Below are 21,012 nucleotides of genomic sequence, written 5' to 3' on the forward strand. Positions count from 1 at the left end.
GATAAAAACCTACGCTGAGGGTGGCTTGGGGTCTACAAGCCCACACAGGCCCAGTGCTTAGCACAAGGAAAGCAGCCAGAGATGAGAGGATAGTGGAGAGAAGTCACTCACCTAGGGAGGACCTCTTGGAGAAGAGGTGCCCAGAACCAAACAGAAAGGAACTCCCAAATCTGTACTCAGCTACTAAGGCAGGAAGTGGGAGGACTCAATGTGCCTGGGGGTGGCTTTCAGGAAGCCAGGGTGGAAAAGAAACAGCTGCTTCAGGAGAAGTGCTACCCCAATCTCTGCCTGCCCTTTCCATCCTTCACTTCATTCTGGATTCCCCAGCCTTGGCCAGAATCCCATTCCTGAACCAACCCTGCCACCTTCATTCCTGCCCCAGGGCTAGGCCCTAGGCCTCTTGCTTGTATCTTGGTCTCCCCACACAGTGATCCTAAAGGATCTTCCTGTCCTCTGTCAGGAAGGGCCTTTCATAACTGGACAATTGTTGTCTGAAGGAGTTCAAAACTTGTAAGTGGTGAAAAGTTAGAACTGCTGGACATATGAGTGAGCATGTGACATGGACAGGTACAAGCAATTACAAATGACCTTTTATTTAACACAAATATCCTCATTCTAGGAGTGGGAGAGACCTCTTGAACAGAGCTCCTTGCTCCCTTGTGCAACCACAGCTGGGAGGATGAGGCAGGGAAGTGCGGGTACAGTCCTGGGGGAGAGATCTGTTGAGGTAGGCTGAGGGGTGGTGGATGGTGTCACTGAGTCCTAGATAAAGGTGGCATCTTGGAAAAGCAACCTGGAGTCACCTCGGAGTCCCAAGAGTCTCTCATCTGTCAGCTCCTCAGTTTAACCTGGAGATGTCTGAGTCCTTTTCTGTTTTCACCTCCTCCCACTCTGCTTGCCCCTTTCTCTGTCTCTCCTCACGCACTGGCTAGTGGGTTTCTATAACTCAAGTTCTTCCTCACTCCATCACTCATAACACAGCTACAGCTTGAGCCTCATCCGTGTGGCAAACACTGAGCTAGGATCCAGTAACCCCACAACCACTCCCCTTGGGGCTGGATAATGGAGGTGGGGCTGGGGTCTTGAGTGCATCCCTCACAATACCTTCGAGTGTGGTGCTGCCAAGTCACTCCTCTGGCCAGACTAAGGAAAACACCTTGGCGTTCAGGACCTGACTCTGCACCTTCATCTTCCCTAGGCACAAAGGGAATGTGAGTACACAGGCCTGAAGCTGTGATTCTGGGGTGACAATGGGGAGATAACTATTCCCGAGAGTAAGGATCCTATTGCCTCCCAACTCCTTTCCCAGAAATGGAAAGACCCCGGGCCTTCAAAGTACACCATTTTCCAGGTGTCAGCAAATGACTTGAGCAGAGCCACACAGCTGTCCATGGCAGATGCCTGGACCAAGCCACTGGAATCCCTCACCCTCACAGGCACAAACCTCTGACCTCCCAGCCTGAGAGAAGAGGGGCTTAAGACCCTTCCTCTGTGCTTCCTCTGTTTATTCTTACAGCTGTGGGATGGAGGGAGAATTAAGAGATGTAGTGGGACAGGACTGTGGGTGACAAGGACTGAATTTTAGAAAACCCTGTAGCCGAGAAGAGAGGATTGGAAGGAAAGGGGAAAAACATCAATAAACAAACAAGGCCTCAAAAGCCAGAATGGAGAAGTGTATGGAGGTTTTTAAGTCCCTGGGGGGAGAGGCAGCAATAAAGGAAAGAGTCAGAGTCAAACAGAGAGAGGCAGAAAGATGCAGAAAAAGAGAGGCAGAGACTGAGGAGAACAGAAAGAGACAAAGAAAAAAGGAGGGGAAAGAAAGGAGGAGGGAGGAAGACAAGGCACTGGAGGTGTTGCTGTGGGCCTTCTGTAAATTGCTTCCCTGCCGCCCTCTCCTCAGCCCCTCACACCAGTGGTCCTTTGGGGTGTTGTCCCTCAACCCGGGCAGAGCTCATTCTGATACGGGGAGGGGTGGCAACTTCCAGCCTCATCTGTGTTTCTCCCTTCACCCAACTGCCTCCCAGAGAAAAGGGCCAAGTTCGCTGTACAGGGGGATGGAGAGGCAGAGCTGCAGGCCCCCATAGGTGCCGGGCTGTTAATGCTCCCACCTCTTCTTGTCTCTGTCCCTGGCTTCCAGCCACTGCTGCTCCTGACTGGGCAATACTTCTCTCAACCTGTGGCCATCATCTCACTGCTGCCTACCCCAATCCCCCCTGAACCCTCTTCCTGCTTGTCTCTGTGCTCCCTAAAACCACTCATCTGGAACCCACCTTTCTGTTCCCTTACAGGTTTAGGGTTAGGGAGGGGAGGACAGTGCTAGGTGAGGGAGGAAGGCTTGGCAAATGGCTGGCATGGACAAGGAGGAAGAGGAGGGGGTCTTGAGATGGACGATACTGATTCTTTGGTGGGGGGACGGCAGGGAAGGGGTGGAGGAAGGCTGGGGGAGGGGTGGTGAGGAAGCGTGTTGTGGGGGGAGCAGGACCAGGCTCACATTTGGCATTCAGGGCAGCTGACAATAAAAATGCTTTATTGCCAAGAAACTGGATCGATCGGGGCTGGAGGGGGCCGGCAGGGGGGACGCGGAGGGCTCAGCGCAGAGGCCGGCGGCCCGGCCTCCGCAGCGACCAGGGCCCGAGCCGTCCTCCCCCCTGCGCCCCCCTCCCCGCCTCCTGCCCTTTCTCTCTCCTGCAGCCACCGCTTAGTTCTTATTATATTTTTTCTTATATATTTTCCCCCCAGCTTCTCCTGCTCCTGTTTTTTTTTTTTTTTTTAATTTTTTTTTAAACTCACTGTACTCCCAGTGCCGCAGGCTGGGTGGGGACGGGAGGGGGCATCTGCCCAGACCAGGCCCTACCCACAGGGCTTCCATGGCTAGTGGCTCTGGGGTGAACTCCACTCTTTCTCTACAGCTCCCTCACCAATCCAGTCAGGCTCTCCCAAAACCGGGCCCCATGTGTGCCTATCCTCTACCACCCATTTTAAGCTAAGGGTCTCCTTCTACCCTGGGAGCATCCCTACACCCCACACCCACACCACAGTGGGCTCAAGGCCCTGGCCCTCTGCTCTGGTCTCCCCTCCCCCCTACCTGGCCCCCTGCTCACTCCTCAAGCCATTTGGCTGATGGTCAGAACTGTCCGTCAAGGGGGCTCGGAGCCCCTGGGGACCCAGATGGGAGGAGGGATGAGAGGTCGGGGGTCAGGCCACTACCCTCAGCTCATCTCTCTCCCCTCCCCCTTCTTAACAAAGGGAGCAGCAGTCTGACGGGGGGCGGGGTGGGGGGTGTTGGTCTAGTACTCAGGGAAGCAAGAAAGGGGCTGTGGATGGCCATGGGCAGGAGTGGGTGTGGGGCTGCCTGCCCCTCCCCTGCCTGCCCCCTCAGGTCAAGGCTAAGGTGATTCCTCAACCTCTCCAGGCTGGGCTGGGAGGGGAGGAGGATCTGGGAAGACAAAGAGCAGGAGCCCCGGGGAGTTGGGGGCTGGGGAAGCACCTGGGACCCCTCAGTCCTGGCTGACTGGAGGGGCAGCAGGCACCCTCCTAGCCCATCCTCCTACTCCAACAGCCCTGCCTCCTGTCTACACCAATGCCAAGAACTGGGGCAGGGTTATGTGGGGGTAGGAGAGAAACTGAGGCCCAGAGAAGACAGACAGAGCCAGGGGTAGGATCTAGGATGGAGGTAGAGCCAAAGGCCTGCCAGTGACTTCTGAGAGCTTGTCCCCTTCGTCCACTCCTCTTCCCACCAAGGAGAGACTTCCTTTCCTGACTTCCCCCTGGAGAGACAGGTTGTAGAAGGTTCGATGGAAAGGGAAGAGGAGGCTCGGGAGCAGGAGAAGTAGAGCTTTCTCCTATATTAAGCCAGTGGGGAGGGTGAAGGACCAAAAGACAGAAATTTTAAGTGCAATCTGCCTCTGGCCCTGGCCTGGCCCAGCTGCAGTAAGAAAATGAGAAAGGGCCAGAATCCATGCAGACAGGGCCCTCTCAAGTGGCCAGCGGCTGTGGCTGGAGAAGAGGCCTTCTGAGAGGTTTCTCTCTTGTTCATGGTCACACAGCAAAGGAGGAGGACCCACAGTCCTGTTCCCTAAACTAACAGGGCAGGGCCTCAGGGCCTCCTGCGCGCCTAGCCCGCCTATGAAGGAAAAAGCAGAGCCCCAGCTTTGTCTCCTTGCCCATGGGGATAAAGAGCCACTAGAGAAAGAAATAAAATGGGGAAGTCCTCAGTGCTTAAACTCCCCTGGGAAGGCTGAGGGAGCACTCAGGGACAGGGCCACAGCTGAGGGGAAGAGGACATGGACAGGGCAGGCATCTTTTTGGGAGGCTGGGTCCGGCTCAAACATGCCCCCATAGCCTTCCTAGGAGGCCCCAGATGGGCTCAGAACTATAGGGGTCCCGGCTGCCCTCCCCCAAACCTCCCCTCCCTTCTCTCCCTCTCTTTCTCGCTGGCTATCGACCGACCAGGGCTGTGACATGGTAGATCAATACGGCAGGGATATAAAGCAGGCTGGCTGCCTGCCTGCCTTCGCCTCTCTCTCTCTCTCTCCCCCTTGCTTGCTTTGCTTCCCTTTCCCGGAGCCGCACCCAGGCCCCCCTGCCCCTATGTACCCCTTTCCCCAGCTTCTGAGGGGCTGAGTCCCCCCAGCCCCCCACCGCAGGAGAGCTTAGGGAGGCTGAGAGCTTGGAGAGCCAGGAGAGGGGGTGAGTATGGGGTGGGCAGGGAGGTAGATGGGACTGGGGCTCCCACCTGCAAGTAAGGGGGCTGGGATAAATTGAGGGGCAGTCCCTCTAGGAGAAAGCAGGTACCCCTCAGGTGGGAGCAGGTGAGAGAGATAGAACCCTCTTCAGGTACTTGAGGGGATAAAGCTATGGTGGGAAGGGACCCTTGGGGGTGGAGGGGGGCTGGAAAGACATCATCCTGAGCCCTTGGGGCAAAGGAAGGCATGGGGGGGCTGGAGTTAGCAAGGCAAATAGGCACAAGGAAGAGCAGGCACCTGGGCAAGCCTGCCGTCCACCCACAGGGCCTCGGCTACCCTATCCTGTGGGTCTTTGTGGGTGGAGGCTGCCCTGGCCTCTCCCCAGGATTGTGTGTGAGGTTAAAGCTTTCCAAGGTGTGGGACAGGAGGTTCCAGGGGAAGGGCCATGCTGTCTGAGATGACACACGCAGGTCCTCAAGCTCCGCTGGGGAATTGGGGACTGTGTGTCCTCAGTGTCTTGGCTCTGGAGTCAGGTCTGTGTGTGACCAGGGATCTATGAGTGTGTCCCTGGGGAATGGTGGGGGGCTGTTTGTACACCTCTATGGGTGCCTCCCTGACCCTGAGCATCCCCAAGTACCTGTCCCTTGGGAAAGTACGGACATATCCCAAGAAAGGGGATACAGCCGTGCTCGCATGTGTCTGAGCACGGTTGCTCTTGTGGGTGGGTCTCCGTGTGTCCCTGTGCCTGTGCTTCCGAGGCTATGTGCGCGTGTTCGTCTCTCTTTATGAGCACTGGCGATTCTGTGTCATAGCTATGTGTGTGTCTATGTGCTCTGGGTGACTGTGTGTTGATGGTTGAGTGCATTTCCACGAGTGGGATGGAAGCGCTGGGCGTGTCTCTGTGTATGTGTGTGTGTGTGTGTGTGTGTGTGTGTGTGTGTGTGTGTGTGTGTGTGTGGTGACTCCATACATATGACAGGGTTAGCAGGGTGGTAGGGCTACATCCCTGTGTGGGGGAGGGGGTGAGACAGCAGAAGCTGCCACCAGGACACTAGCTGGCCCATGTTATCACGACATCATCTTCACAAAGTGGAAGGGCTTGTCTGCCTCCTTGCCTTCTCTACCAGAGACCCCTGCCAGGATGGGCCCAGGACCCCCTCCCTTCTCCCATCTTGGACAGGTGCAGCTCTGCTTCTCAATACCCCCTGCTTTGCTGGACACTACCTCAACTGCACCAAGCGACCTCCGTCCCTCCCAACCCCCCCAGCGCCACCCGCTCCCCCCGCCCTCCCCCTACCACAAGTCCAGTCCAACCCAGACAAAAGCAATTACTCCTGAGGTAGGATGTGAGTGTGGGTGTTAGAAACAGAAAAAGGGGGGTAGGAGGAGGAGGGAGACACACACACAGAGGCAGGGATGGACAGCCGGAGACCCAGAGAGACAAGGATGGAGAAAGAGACCAACAACAGAGTGAGAGACAGGGATGCACAAGGAGAAGCACAGGGAAAAGCAAAGACAAGATGAAAGAGACCAGAAGGGACCCAGGCGCAGAAACCAGGAGGCAAAGGCAGAGGGAAAGAGCAGAGAGGCAAACAGGGAGAACACACGCAAGAGATACAGTAAAGGAGAGCAGAGAGATGTACAGACAGAGAGAAAGCACAACAGAGCAAAACCCAAGTGACAAGCCACACAGGAAAGAGAAAAAGAGAATGAGAGGCAGAGCCAAATAGAAAACTGAGTGAGAGCAAGAGACAGAGACAGATAGAGACAAAGACTGAGAAAATGAGACGAGGCAGAGACAGAAAGACAATACAGAGATAGAAGGCAGACAGAGGTGGATGGAAGTTGGTGGTGCACTGGGGACGGTGCAGCTGAAGGGACGCCAACTCTAAAGAGGTCTCTCTGTTCTCTTCCCCTCTCTTTCCCCCCTCCCTCCCTCCCTTATTCCCTCCCTCCCTCTTTTTTCTCCCATCCCCAACCCCAGGACCAGAAATCAGGTGCAACCAAGCTCTTGCACAGTCATTGGGGCCGTGGGGAGCCAAGGTCAGGACAGGTCAGGAAGGGACAGGATGGAGGGAGGGTCTCTAGCAGCAGCAGAGACTGGTTTATGAACACAAGAGCAGCTGAGAGCAGTACCCACCCACCCCATCCCCACCCCATGACGCCTGCCACCCTCATCTATACACATGGAATCGCACACAGGGGGCCGTGACAAAAATCCTTACATTCTGTCAGCCACAGCTAGCCTGGTAAGGGAGGCCCCATAGCCATGTCCACCTTCCCTGGCTCCCTTCATCTAGCCATTACTCCTCATGCCCACCAAGCCAGCAGACTTTATCTCTCACCTTCACTCTCCCTGTTCTCTTCTGTTTCTTCCTTCTCTCTCCACATCTCTCTATGGCAGAATATTCTCCTGACCCTCTCCCCCCACCCCCAGCATGTTTCTGGACTCCTCTTTCTCACACGATCCCTCTAGGCCTCTAGGCTTCCTGTTCACCATGAATCCCAGGAGTAGTGTGGGCAGGTGGCAGTGCGAGAGGCCTTGGAAGCTTTCCTGAGGAGCTGTGGGCATAGGGGACACTTCCATTCTTGTAATTTTTCCTTCTTGCCTCCCCTCTGCCACCAGATCCTACAATTGCATGTGGCTCTTTCTGAGACAGAAGTTAAGACCTGACCCACACACTCCTCACACGCAAGACTTGGAGACAAAGCTCTAAGCTCAGAAGAAAAGTGGACAGGAAGGAATGGAGAGGCTGAAATCCAGATGAAGACAAAGAGAAAGAAAAAAGACGAGTACAGGTGAGACCACAGGATGAAGAGGAGGCAGGGAAGGAAGGCCAGGAGCAGAGGTCTGCAGGGTAGTGCAAGCTGGACAATCCTAGGTGCACATCATGATTCCCAGAAAAAAAAAAAAGGGAAAGCATCTAGAGCTGGACTCCAGCCCTTACTGAAAAGCCCCATGAAGCATCTCACATGATCTGAAGTCACAGCCAAGTGCTGGCCCTTGGCCCGAGGCTCCCTGCTTGCCAGGACGTGAGCATTGGGCCTTCATTTGCTGTGGGACTGTCAGGGATCCATCATGCTGAATTGAAGACAGGTGAGCCGTTTTTTTTTTTTACCTCCTCCACATCTGTAAGCCCCACCCTGTAGCGACACTGATTCTCTCCAGCTGTCTACACCCACCCCACCCAGTGCTGACAAATGGGGACCAAAGGATCAACTAATTTCTAACCATCTTCTAGCAGACTACAAGGGTAAATGGCACCCTGTTCTGTGCTCCACAGCAAGTGAGAAACACCACTGCCTACAGCTCCTGCCTGTAGACTAACATGAGCACCATGAGTGTCCCACACTCCCCGCCATGCTGTCCCAGCCTGACCCCAAGCCACATACCCTAGCCCAGAAGAAATGTGGCCCAGGTGCAATCCAAAAGGAGGCTGACTGAGCCTGGGATCTGGACAAAATCCTCACTTACCTACTTGCGTTTCCATCTTGTCGGCCCCTACTGCCACCTCTCTATTCTTGCAGCTCAAGGTCCCTCTTCATGTAGCCCTGCCTTCTCTGCAGGTCACCTTACCAGACCCAGTGATGCAAGCTTGTCCCCCCACAGCTAAGCTCCTGCTTCCAACGTCTTTGGGGTTCCTCTGGGAGTGTGGGTGTCGGGGACACACCCTTGGTGAGCATTTCTGAATCATCTGATTCCAGGATCTGCCTCACTACATACTTTTGTGAATGGATGGAGGGGCAGGACACAGGGAGGGCCAAGGTGGTAACTCCCACTCTGGCACTCAACACATTTGGATCAGGGGACTGTAGCTGGCCATGGGTACCCTGGGCCCAAGCCAGCACCCACAGTCCTCAACAGTGAATAGAGCTGGCTACCAGACACCCTTTTCTGCCTACTGGGTTGAAATGTACTTCTCCTAATCCTTCAGGAGCTCCCCCGTGCCACCACCTCTTCTTCAAGATGCTCCAAGTACCCCAAAGGGGTCCTCTATCCACTACCCCAGACCCTGACAGCCTCTCTGACTGAGATCATAATGTTTGTGTCTGCCTTTCCCCATGCTAGGGGTTCCTTAGGCCTCGGAGGGTCTTCCTCTTCTCTGTACGATGGTGCAAGAGACTAGTGAACAAGAAACCACAAAACATGTTGGCTGCAGGAATAAATGGATCTGGGTTTATGTGGCTGTTTGCTCACTTATTCATTCACTCAACAAATACTTACTGAGCATTCACACTGTACCAGGGACTGAGTGCAGATGTGTTAGACTAACAGATAAGCTCCCCCTGCTGTGAAGCTTATTAAGGGTTGGGGAGACACTAAACACATAGATGTGATCAGAGGTGGTGGTGGTGCCAGGCAGAGAAGAGGATCAGGGTGGCCACTCAGGGAAGAACACCTCAGAGGAAGAGCAGGGAGAGGTGGGAAGTCAGCCTAATGAGAACAGGTAGAAGGCGCTGGCTGGCCCAGGTTGGGGGGAAAGGAAGAAGTGTGGAGGGTGTGGAGGGAGAGCCACACGGCAGCAAGGGCCACAGAGGCAGATCTATACCCATGGCTGTAGGAGGTCTTGCTTATCGTGGGACTCAAGCTCTCACATGGAACACTGAGGAGACCTGCAGACATGTTCTCACTTACCTACCAAGTATGGCTATGAAGGAGAATTAGGGATGGGAGAAGTGTTTGTTGTAGTTGTGTGACAAAATTACACCCCTAAGAATGTAGTCTTCCTCAAAGATGTCTCTCTTAAACTGGGTGCTAGTGGCCCACACCTGTAATCCTAGCTACTCAGGAGGCTGAGATATGTGGATCACAGTTTGAAGCCAACCTGGGCAGAAAAGTCCATGAGACTCTTTTCTCCAATTAGCCATCAGAAAACCAGACATGGCACTGTGGCTCAAAGTGGTAGAGTGCTAGCCTTGAGCTGAAGAGCTCAGGGACAGTGCACAGCCCCACAACTTACAAAAAAAAAAAAGTCTCCCTAAGGCCTGAACTCCTTGAACAACTCAGATATTTTGGAAACAATCTTCAAGATCAGTGTTCCAAGATCAGCAAAACATCTCTTGACTGTAAAATTGTTATCAAAAACCCCTCAAGTAGCTCCACGATTATCCAGCCTCTTCATTGCTAAGTTAAGCAGAATTGGTGTTAAGTGAGATTTCACGTGTTCTCCCAAAGCAAAGTCACTCACAAAGTACAAAGATTTACAATACAGGGTACTGTAGTTTTTGAGGTGGAAGAGTAAGAGCTTGAAGTATAGGCAGACCTGAGTTCAAACTCTGACTCTATCACTGACATATTTACTAGGTGGCTTTGGGCAACTTGCCATCCCTCTCTGTGCCTTCATTTCCTTCTTTTGTGACAAGTGTCTGATGCCCACTTCACAAGATTAAAAACAAAGTGTCCAGAACAGACAGATGTTGGCATGATAAGGATAGTTTCCAGGTGCTACTGTATTGTTACCACATCTATCACGCATATCTACAACACCTTTGATACTTTTAATAGATATCTATTTGAAGACAAAGAACTAAAATTATGTTAGGACCTACGTACAACCTTCCCAACTCTGAAACAACTAAATCCTTCTATTTTCTTTAGCCCAGCTTCCAGGTACTCCTCAAAGCCAGCCTCTAACCCCAAACTGATTCGGCAACCTAGATGCTCCCAGGCTCCCTTCAACACCAAAGGAACCCGCCACTGTGCACTCCTCAGAAAACTGCAACGTGGGCTCCTTGAAGAAGTCACACGAGACCCTTACCTCTTGGGCAGACACAGCAAAGCTAATACATTCAGGCCACCAACCTGGTCCAGCCGAGAACCTGGAGAGAGAGATAAACAGAGAATGGAATCAACATCCTGGTCTCAGCCTCATGTGGGATGCACAGAGAGTCTATCAGGGGCTACAAGTTGAATGTGGAAGCAGGTGCCTGTGACTTAGGTCCTGCCAGCCACTTATTGCTCTTGGTGATCTCTCTAGGCTCTGAGTCTGAGTGTTCCCATCTCATACTGGGCACAATGGTGACATGCCTGCCTTAGTTGAACATCTGTTTGGTTTTGATCTGTTTCCCCCATCACACCAGAAGTTCCTGAGAAGGAAGGAACTGTGTCTTGCAACTTCAACATACTGGCCAATTTGAAATGTCCTATAAGTATATAATGGATGACTGAGTGAACCAATGGAGGGATAAATTCATTAATTAGAAAAATTGTATCTCGGAGGACTGCTGGCAGGGTCCGGTGATAAAAGAAATTTTGGAAAGTTTACTCATCATTATTATTATGTGTGGCAAGATGAAAATAAAAGTTGTAATATTGATATTTCTGACTTGAACATTTGTCTATTCATTTAGTAAACACATTGAGATTTTCTGCTAGGAACAGTGTACAGACCTATAATTCTAGTACTTTCAAGGCTGAGGCAAATGGATTGTGAGATTGAGGCCATCTTGAGCTACAGAAGCAAAATCTTATCTCAAAACATACAAAAACCACGCTGAGCATGCCTGTAATCCCACCTACCCAGAAAGTGAAGGCGGGCAGACCATAGTTTGAGGCTGGTCCAGACAAAATAAGACCCTATCTGAAAAACAAACTAAAGCAAAAAGGGCTGCAAGTGTAGCTAAAGTGGTAGAGCATGAGGCCCTGAGTACCAACAAAAAAATAACAAAACATTAAGGTTTTCTAAGCTGGCTCTGAACCAAGTGTGAGAACAGACATAAGATTAAGCAAGGTGTCTATTCTGTCTACAGGGGCTGGGGGGAATCACAGGCAAGTCGGGGGCGGGGGCAGAGTAAAGAGCAACTCCCCATCTGGGAATATGGCCTAGTGGCAAGAATGTTTGCCTCGTATACATGAAGCCCTGGGTTCAATTCCCTAGTACCACATATATAGAAAAAGCCAGAAGTGGCGCTGTGGCTCAAGTGGTAGAGTGCTAGCCTTGAGCAAAAAGAAGCCAGGGACAGTGCCCAGGCTCTGAGTCCAAGGCCCAGGACTGGCAAAAATAAAAAAGAGCAACTCCCAACATGCTAGGCAAGAACTTAAGGGGAGGTCAGGGAAGATTTAAGGAAGAAGTAACACCCAAGCAAAGCACAAAGGCGAACTACAGTCAGGAGTGAGCCAGGTGGAAGGAAAGGGTGTTGAGTTCAAGGGACAAGGTGGGGAAGAAGAAGATGAGTGCTAGAAGATGGCAGGGTTGCACCTGCGAGGAGTACCTAGTTCAGGCAGCTGGAGCTTCATTGGAGAAGGGCAGGGACAGACACAGTGCAGTTTTTGTCTTTGGAAAGGGCCTTCTACAAGCTGTGAGAAGACACATAGACAGAAGGTGGGAAGACTCATCTTCTAGGAGTGTTAGCTACGGAGTCTCTCTTGGGTCCTGCAGGATGGAAGACTGAGGGCTGGTGTCATCGCAGGGTCCGCAGGGACTGTAAAGCTAGACAGGATAGATCTAGCTACAGAGCTCAGGTTTGTTTGCTTCCCACTGAAGCCTGGTTTCCTGCATTCTGGGAAGGCAGGTTTCTTGCAACAGCTGCTTGAGCCCATTTAAGGACCAGCCTTGCCTTTTCTAGCTGTGGGCCTTCACAGAAGGGGCCAGGGAGACTGTCCAGAGGAGATAGGATTTCTGGGAGATGATCTTATGAGGCAGGTAGATGTGTGGATAGTGAGCCATGGTTCTGAGAGCCTTGTGGACTAGGTCACTAAGTCAGAAGCCCAGCTCCAGCTGACACCTGTGTGCTCCAGAGACAGAAAGGAAGAGGGGAGGGGCAGGCCTGGCCATGGACTTCCAGGTTTGGTGGGTGGCTTTTCTATGTCATGGAAGTCCCGCTGGCACAGATGAAGAGAATGAGGCCCAGGGTAAGTCAAGGATATAGGGCAATTGGAGGAGGCAAAGAGTTCAGAAGGAGAAAGAGAAAAAGACTAAGAAAGAGAGGAGAGCAATGGAGAGGAAAGAGAAAGATGGGGGAGACCCAGACAGGCAGAGAGAGGTGTGAATACACAGAACAGAGAAAAGCTCAAACAGGAAAGAGGGGGTAGAAGGAGCCAGAGGTCCTCTCCTCTCAGAAACTGACATTGAACTTCCCCTTTCTCAGAGGCAAAAGGGTATAAGGACCCTGGTCCCCAAGGAGAGGGAGAAAAGGGGTAGCTCCCCCTCAGGGGCTGCCCCCCACCCGACCCCCGCCCTGGAGCTAATCAGCGGCTGTCATCTCCACGGTGAGGTCTTGGTTAAGGAGATTTAGGGCTGGGATCAATAGGAAATTTAAAAATCGATGCAGCGCGCAGGGCAAAATCGATGGCGTTTAATCGCCTTGCCGATTCCCAGTCAAAACAATTAGCCGCGCTGAGTGTTGAACACGGTGGCGACACGGCATTAACCGTCAATATTAGTGTAAGTGATGGCAGGCGGGTGGGGAATCCCCAGTCTCAGAGGGACCCCTGAGCCAGACTGCGCCTTCGGGCTGGGGTCTTCCCCCAAGGTAGCGCCCCTGCATTGGGGCTTCCCTTGCGGGACCCCACATGTGTCTCTGGGCCTTCTGCCACCTCTGCCTGTGGGTGGCACCGTTCTGGTCTGCCTGCCTCTAACTCTCCTCATCCCACCTGCCAGGCCCCCAGGCTCCTATTCCTGGAAAGGGGAGTGTCCCTCTGCACAGAGATGCCCAGCAGGTGGGGAATTGTCTTCCATCAATACCCAGAGACAGGCACCATGAGGAACAGAGCAATGCCTGGTTACCAGGCACAAGAAGTGGAGAACCAGGACTTGAACCCCAAGTGTCTGCCTTCAAAGCTTCATTCCTACAGCTGTGTCACCGAGGTATAGCTTCTGATGTTTGGAAGAGAAAATGAGCTCGGGGTGGGTCCTGGCCCTCCAGCTCTCCTCCCAGCCAGTGCACACGCAGTCTGGTGTATCCTGGGCTCAGTCTGCCCACCACCTGCCAGATGGTGAGCTTCTTGAGGGCAAGTGGGGGGCTGGCTTCTCTGCGGGATCCCCAGTGTCACCTAGCACAGGATACAGTTCCACAGTGGGACTTCAGACAAGGCTCAGGAGAATAGCGCTACTTGTTCCCACAGATACACTGAGGGCCCAGTGGGCACAAAGTAGCAGCACAAATACATCTGCCCAGGTATCCAGAAGAACCGCCTGTGAGAGCAGCCAGCGGCACCCAGCGCTGGTTGTGTGCTGGTGCGGCTATACTCTGCAGGCAAGGCCTCACAGTCCTCAGAGATTTTAGTATCATCTTCATGAAGATACTGAAGGACCTCTCTGTGTCACTTTGCTAAGGACACAGAGGTCCCTAGAGGTTAAGGCACTTTACCAAGTTCACGAAGCCAAGTGAAGTGGGGCAGCTCCATCTGACTGGATTCTGAGGGGACATGGGACATAGGATGAGCAAGAGCTGATGACCCGAAGTAAGCTAGCTGGACACAGGAAGTGGGAAAGAACAAGGTGCCTAGACAGAGGACCAAAAACTGCTGGCCCCGAGGCTCTGTGTGAGGAGGTGCAGGATCCCATGGCCACCTGTTTCTGGCACGGAAGAGCAGGAGGGAGAGTGTGGGCAGGGGAGGAGGCCCACGAGATGAGCTGGGATTGATCTGACAAGGTCCTAATCAAATGGTCAATATCACTGACCTGACCACTTAACCTATTGATAAGCTGGCAAGGATGGAACAGACGGCAGGTGGGCTTGGGGAATGAGGCAGTGCTGGGCAGGACGCAGGCCCATCTCATTCCTGGGTGTGGGGGGCCAGGGAAAGGGTGATCTCCTCCTCAAATGCCCTGTCACCCCTCTGATAGGCCTCCACCTTCTTGGTGGGGGGGGGGGTTCTCCCTCTGCACAGGCTGCTCTCTCCTCCGTGAGTGATGCTGGAACATTCCACAGCACCCACACCACCCTCAGCTGCCCTCAACATTGTCTTCAATGTTCAAACACATGAGCGGCCTCACATTCAAGCCTCAGTATTCTCATCTGTTAACTGGGGACAGTTACAATGGGAAAGCTGGCAAACCACCCAGATGTCCCGTGACTGGAGGCTGACACAATACACAATGGTGTGGCAGCCACACAATGGAGCACTGTGGGGTTATGAGAAGTAAGTCCGAAATAAATTTATAGACACCAGAGTACTGTTCATAATCCATTGTTAGAAGGGAAAAGGCAAGTTATACACAAGAATGGAAGATATGGGGCTGGGGATATAGCCTAGCGGCAAGAGTGCCTGCCTCGGATACACGAGGCCCTGGGTTCGATTCCCCAGCACCACATATACAGAAAACGGCCAGAAGCGGCGCTGTGGCTCAAGTGGCAGAGTGCTAGCCTTGAGCGGGAAGAAGCCAGGGACAGTGCTCAGGCCCTGAGACCAAGCCCCAGGACTGGCAAAAAAAAAAAAAAAAAAGAATGGAAGATATAATCCCATTTTATGAACACACACACACACACACACACACACACACACACACACGTGTGCAAAGGTTCTAGAAAAACAAACCCCTAAGTTTGAGTCACATACATCTACAGTCTAGTGAGTTCCTTTGGTAAACTTATAGGGTCTTGACTCAAGAGGGAGAGATATCAAGAAGTTACAAAGCATTTTTTTTTCATTTAATTAGATCATCATGGTAGGTTTTTTCTCTTTTCTTTTTTCTTTTTTTTTGGTTGGCTGTGGTGCTTGAACTCAGGGCTTGGGTGTTGTCACTGAGCTCTCCTGCTCATGGCTAACACTCTACCACTTTGAGCCATGGCTCCACTTCTGGTTTTCTGGTGGTTAATTGGAGGTAAGAGTCTCACAGATTTTCCTGCGAGTGCCGGCTTTAAACCATGATCCTCAGGTCTCAGCCTCCTGAGTAGGCAGACTCTCTATTCTTCTACAATGAATGTGCACCACGTCATGTTTGTAACTCCAAGAAGCCGGTGACTGGCAGTGATCGAGGCCAGGCTCTCAGAAGCCACAAGTGTCTGTCTTCTGCTTCTCCCATTCCCAGTCAGGCTTGTTTCGTCCCCTTGTATTCAAACCAGCAGAGTTCAGGACCCTCGGGGATGTGAAGGGACCTGAAGTCAGCTGCATGGAGACAAGCTTGCTCCTGTGCCTGCTCTCTGTAAGTGGGAAGGTGGGACCAAGCTGAATTCTGTCCCCTCCTGTTTTCTGGACAGCTACAGACTCAAAGGGAGGAAAGGGATTTTTTGTCCCCAAGTTACTCAGCTTAGGAAAGAAGACAGAGCATCTTCTTATGAAAGGGCCAGAAGCTAGGGCTCCCAGCTAGTGATAAGCCATTATGAGGAGGAGAAAACCACAAAAGCAAGTGTGAATGTAGACCACTGAGAGAGTACTGCAGCAGGGGTGAAGGCTGTGGAGATTGAAAACCAGGCCTACCATCCCTTGCTGTGTGACCTTGGGCAAATTATGTCACTTCTCTGAACCCCAGTTTGCCCAACATAATGTGAGGATATTAATAATAATGACTGCCTTACGGTGCTAGTGTGAGAAGGCACACTTGTAAGACTATGATTTTAAGGAACTTTGCAGAGGGTCTAACACAAAGAAATGGGCAGAAATGATATGCTGGGGGCTGCAGGGTTGTGGGGGAGAATGAGAAGGGAGAAGGATATTTTATTAACCCGAGCAAATAAGCAAATGCAATGAAGACAACTAAGCATATTCCTTTGTTCATTTGTTCATTCTGCTATTCATTCACTCATTCAGTCATTCACTCAATCAGCCATTTCCTAACCCAATTCTAGGCCAGCCCCCATGCTGGGCTCCGCTTCAACCTGAACAATGCAAGTTCCCAGTGGGCTGATAAAGGAGAAACAGGGATGGCTGGGGTTGGACCCTCATCTCTGAGACTGGCTGCCTCAATGGCTCGGGAACTGTCCCTTGAGGCTTCTAGTGAAAAGCAACTGCAGGCCCCCCATGGTCTGACTGGTGTGGACTTGAGGTATGTGCGTATGCATGCACATTGGAATAGTAAGCACTAGGCAGACAGCCAGTTTGCCTTTGTAATTCACAGCACTAAGCACCGGGCCTGACACTCTGGGGACACTCCAGCCTCAATTTTGTTTTTTTGTTTTTTTTCCCCTCCTTTTTTTTTTTTAAATAAACAAAAAGTTCAAAGCACCTAGCACAATGCCTAACACCTGGCAGGTATTCAATAAATAGCAGCTATTAGTGTCATCAGCACACGTGCAGCTGCTCTTCCTCCTCACAAAAATCTTGTTTTGCTGACGAGGAAACTCGGCATAAAAGGAGAGACGTGATTTACCCTCAACCACGCAGCCAACTGAAAGCCAAGGTGTGTCAGAATCCAGGGTCTCCGGTTTCCTGGGGAGGAGGCGTGCCAAGCAGGAATGAGGCCAAGCTGGAGCCAGGGCAGAGGTGGGAGGGAGAGGGGGTCGCAGGATGGAGACACACGGCCCCGGATGATGGTTTGGGAGCCTGGCTGCTTTCAGGCTCAACCAGTGTTCCCATTCCTGGCAGATATGGCCCCAGGAAGGTCTGATTACCCCACCCTTGTCTGGCACATTCTTCCACAATTACATTGGGCAAACAGGATGACAGGATCTAGAGCTGGCTACAAGGCAGTTACTGCATGCACTGTGCTAGGCATCAAGTTCCTGCCCTCGTGTCCCTGACCTTCTAGTGGGAGAAGAGATACAGAAGACAAGAAGCTACACCTAAGAGCTAAGAACAGAAATAGCAGGTGAAGCGGGTAAGAAGGGGGTTGGTTATAAGATGGTAATAGTTTAGAATGATCAGGAAAGGCTGGTTATAAGAGGTGGGATTTTTTTTTTTTAACAATCCAAATGAAGTGAGAAGGTAAGAACTTTACTGGTAAAGGGCATAGCAAGTGCAAAGGCCCTGAGGAAGATATAAGGTTTAAGGATCATCAAGAAGGCAAATGGGGGGCTGGGAATATGGCCTAGTGGCAAGAGTGCTTGCCTCGCATACATGAAGCCCTGAGTTCGATTCCCCAGCACCACATATATAGAAAACGTCCAGAAATGGCGCTGTGGCTCAAATGGCAGAGTGCTAGCCTTGAGCAAAAAGAAGCCAGGGACAGTGCTCAGGCCCTGAGTCCAAGCCCAGGACTGCCCCCCACCCCAAAAAAAAGAAGGCAAATGGCTTGAGGCTTCTGGTTCCAGGAAGAAAGGAGTAGAAGTCAAATAGGTAGACAGGCACCAATTCACACAGGGCTTGCAGGCCAAGAAAGATGTTTCGTTTCTAGGGGGGCAAAGGGGGTTTCTTATCCTCTATCTGGCCTTCTGATGCACACATTCTCTAAGAGTTGTCAGGCTCCAGCTCCCCAGACTGAGGACTCCCCTGGAGCCACTCAGGCCTGCCCACGGGAGGCCTTGAGACTCTGTGGAGCATCAGGAATTGCTAAGATCCTCCGGCCCTGGAAAATCTCCATTTGGGAGCAAGATATGGTTTGTTCAGTTCTTGTCAGGAGCCAAGAGGCGGGGCCAGCAGCAAACGAGGGCAGTTCATGCTACTATGGACTACCATGGTAGCCAGGGCTGGACCCTGTCCAGAGTAGACAGGTAAGGCAGCAAGTCTGGGGATGGATGGCCTGTATACCACATCTTCTCTGGAAGCTCCCCTTCTCATCCCTCCCACACCCCAGGTTCCATAGAACCCCTGCCTGGCTCAGAACTCACCCCACAGTGGCCACATGACACCCAGAGTAAATCCTGAGCTTCACAGCCCTCCCTGTCCCTACCAAGCCTTTTCTCTTCCAGACCCCAACACTCAGGGAGCCCAGGACTCATACAACAGGGGTGTTCTACACATGTTCACACCTTTACACCTGTGCACAATGAGTGCATTTGTCTAGAGTGCTTTCCGCTCTTCTTCTCCCTCACCTAATCACCTTTCCCAAAGCCGCTCCTCAGTGCTGCCAGTGCAGTCTGTGTACCCCATTTCTCACCTAAATACATGCCCCAAGGAGTATCGTAGAGAGACAGATGCAGCACTGGGAAGGGGGATCTGAGTCCTGCATTATTTATGCCTGTGTGGCCTCGATGAGTTTTGGAAGGGAGATGTACACACATTTCCAATCTTGTGTGTCTAACACTCAGCTGAAATGTCACTTCCTCCGAGGTGTTCCACCTGACCCTCCAATCTAAACAGGCTCCCCTAGGATCCCCCTACAGCCCCTCATCCCATTCGTTCCCAAACGCTATCACTATTTATAGCTAACTACACACCAAGGTTGGATCTGTGCTGGACCTGTGGGCTTAGAGCTCTGTCTTAAAAAAACAAAACAAAAAAACACCGTTTCTCCCAGCTTCTAAGGCCCAGCTCACACAAGGGCTCAGGACCTATGCGATGACAGGATTCGTTCCATAAACATTTTCACACGCTTTTTAATGTCAGGGGGTAAGGCTGAGAAAGGTACATGTGCTAGGAATGGGGGTGTGGCCCTTGTGTCCCCACATGTGGCTTCTCCATGGTGATCTCTGAATGTGGCTGGTGGATACTGGAGGGCAGACCTAGGAGCTGAGACACCACTGTGTTTTAGTATCTGCATTTGGGCATTTTGTGCATCTTGGTGATTTGGTATTTGCCTTGCCCTGTGATGTCTCAGTGCCTGTGTGCCTGCATAGACAACTCAGCTTGAATAGCTGTGTTTATGCACCTATCTTGATTTCTAAGTCTGTATGTCCATTTCAACATCTCTGTAGACACAGCACACCAATGTCTCTGGAGGCCTGTGGGGTTCAGTAACTATACATTTTCTAAGAGAATCTCTGACTGATCCTTGGGACATGTGAGTATACACAAGCATGTCTGTCATGTGTTTCAGAATCTACATGTCTCTGTTTCTGGATCATGGCATATGTATGTATGCAGGTGTATTCTGCTTGAGATGTATGTGGTCCCCCTAGATTGGAGAGTGTAGCTTGTGTAGCGCTCACATGTGTGTGTGTGTGTTTGTGTGTGTATGAGAGGCAGAGTGGAGCAATACAGGTACATGTACAACTGTGTGTCTTTCTTTCCCTGGCTGCCGCTTTCAGTCTGGACAAGCACCTCTTCTCTATCTCTCTCACACACACACCCATGCTCATATGCACTGTGCCAGTGGGGAGGGGGCTGGGTGTCAGCAAGCTCCTGTGTCACAAGGTTAATTTCTCCGCAGCCAGGCAGGCTGGGCCCTGAGGGGAGTGGTGGGGGAGGGGCGGGTCCCCACAGCCCCTCTGATAAATATGTATTTGGGGCTGCTGTGCTCAAAGGTCATTGTGGGGGGAGTGGTCTCCACAGCGCTGAGCTGCTGGGTCCCAGACAAGCCCAGCATGGGTTTGTGTGACCCCCCCTCCAGATGGATGAAAAGATTCAGGGAGATTTCCCCCTTCACCCTGCCGGGCCCACCTCACCCACAGCCATGCTTAGACGGAAATGCTGTTGTGGACACACAGATATTCAAACTCAGGAGCAGGCAAACGCTCCCAGCCCATGTCCCCAATATCCAGAGGCGCATACGGATGCACAAAGACGGCCTCGTGGGTTACCAGATGCATGAACAGCTAAGAGCCCAGGACCAGACCTGTCCCTTCTGCTCACCCCAACCTCCTATGTCAAATACATGTTCATATGCATATTCATATGCATATGCATGTATGCATGTATATGAATGTGTATACGTATTCCTATCTGTACGCACATATGTGTGTACATATATATCTATCTATATAAATGTGCACACAAGTACATAGTACCTCACAATGAGAAATGTCTCTGCACACGCAATACACACAGAGAGACACAGAAACACAAAACATCCAACGAAAATGGTCCCTGAGCACTTTGTTAGTGGGCGATGCATATACACACAAGGTTGCACAGTCGAAGTTCTGTGGACCTAGGTGCACACTGGCAACCGCAAATAAATATACAAACATGCATGAGCCCAAACACACACTCTCACAAATACCCCAAGACACCCGCGCAGGGCAGGACACATGGTGGAACAGGCTAAGACCCACCCTGCTGCAGCACAGCCCACTCTGGCCTCTCCCCACTGAGGTGAGAATGGCTGCCTGGTCCCTGGTCTGCATCCCCCAAGCCAGCCTCAGCCAAATGCGCCATCATTTGTCCAGCTCTGAGTCACATCAATTGTCGAGCCTCCCCTCCTCGCTGACCAGCCATCTCGGCCATCGGCGGCCTCGGCCATTAGCTGGCTCCTGCCTTTGGCCTGCATTTATTGAATCTCCCTTACCTGGCAGAACCGTCCGGACCAATGGAGCCCCTTTGGGGTCTGCCTGACCCTGTCCTCAAAGGAGTCCGATATACCCCAGGATGTGACCCTCTGCCCATGCCTCAGGGCGACCCCCACTCCTC

General features: G+C 52.0%; 1 protein-coding gene across 1 annotated transcript in view; it reads right to left on the bottom strand.

The window, feature by feature from the left end:
- The window catches only part of Pou2f2 (POU class 2 homeobox 2), a 49,755-nt gene extending 39,275 nt beyond the window's left edge, over positions 1–10,480 (bottom strand). The window contains exon 1 of the mRNA XM_048369456.1: positions 10,445–10,480. The gene's annotated coding sequence lies outside the window, so the exon portion shown is untranslated. The remainder of the gene's footprint in view (positions 1–10,444) is intronic.
- Between the last annotated feature and the right edge of the window lie 10,532 nt (positions 10,481–21,012).

Source organism: Perognathus longimembris, chromosome 20 (genome assembly GCF_023159225.1).
Source record: "Perognathus longimembris pacificus isolate PPM17 chromosome 20, ASM2315922v1, whole genome shotgun sequence".
Taxonomy (NCBI): Eukaryota; Metazoa; Chordata; class Mammalia; order Rodentia; family Heteromyidae; genus Perognathus; species Perognathus longimembris.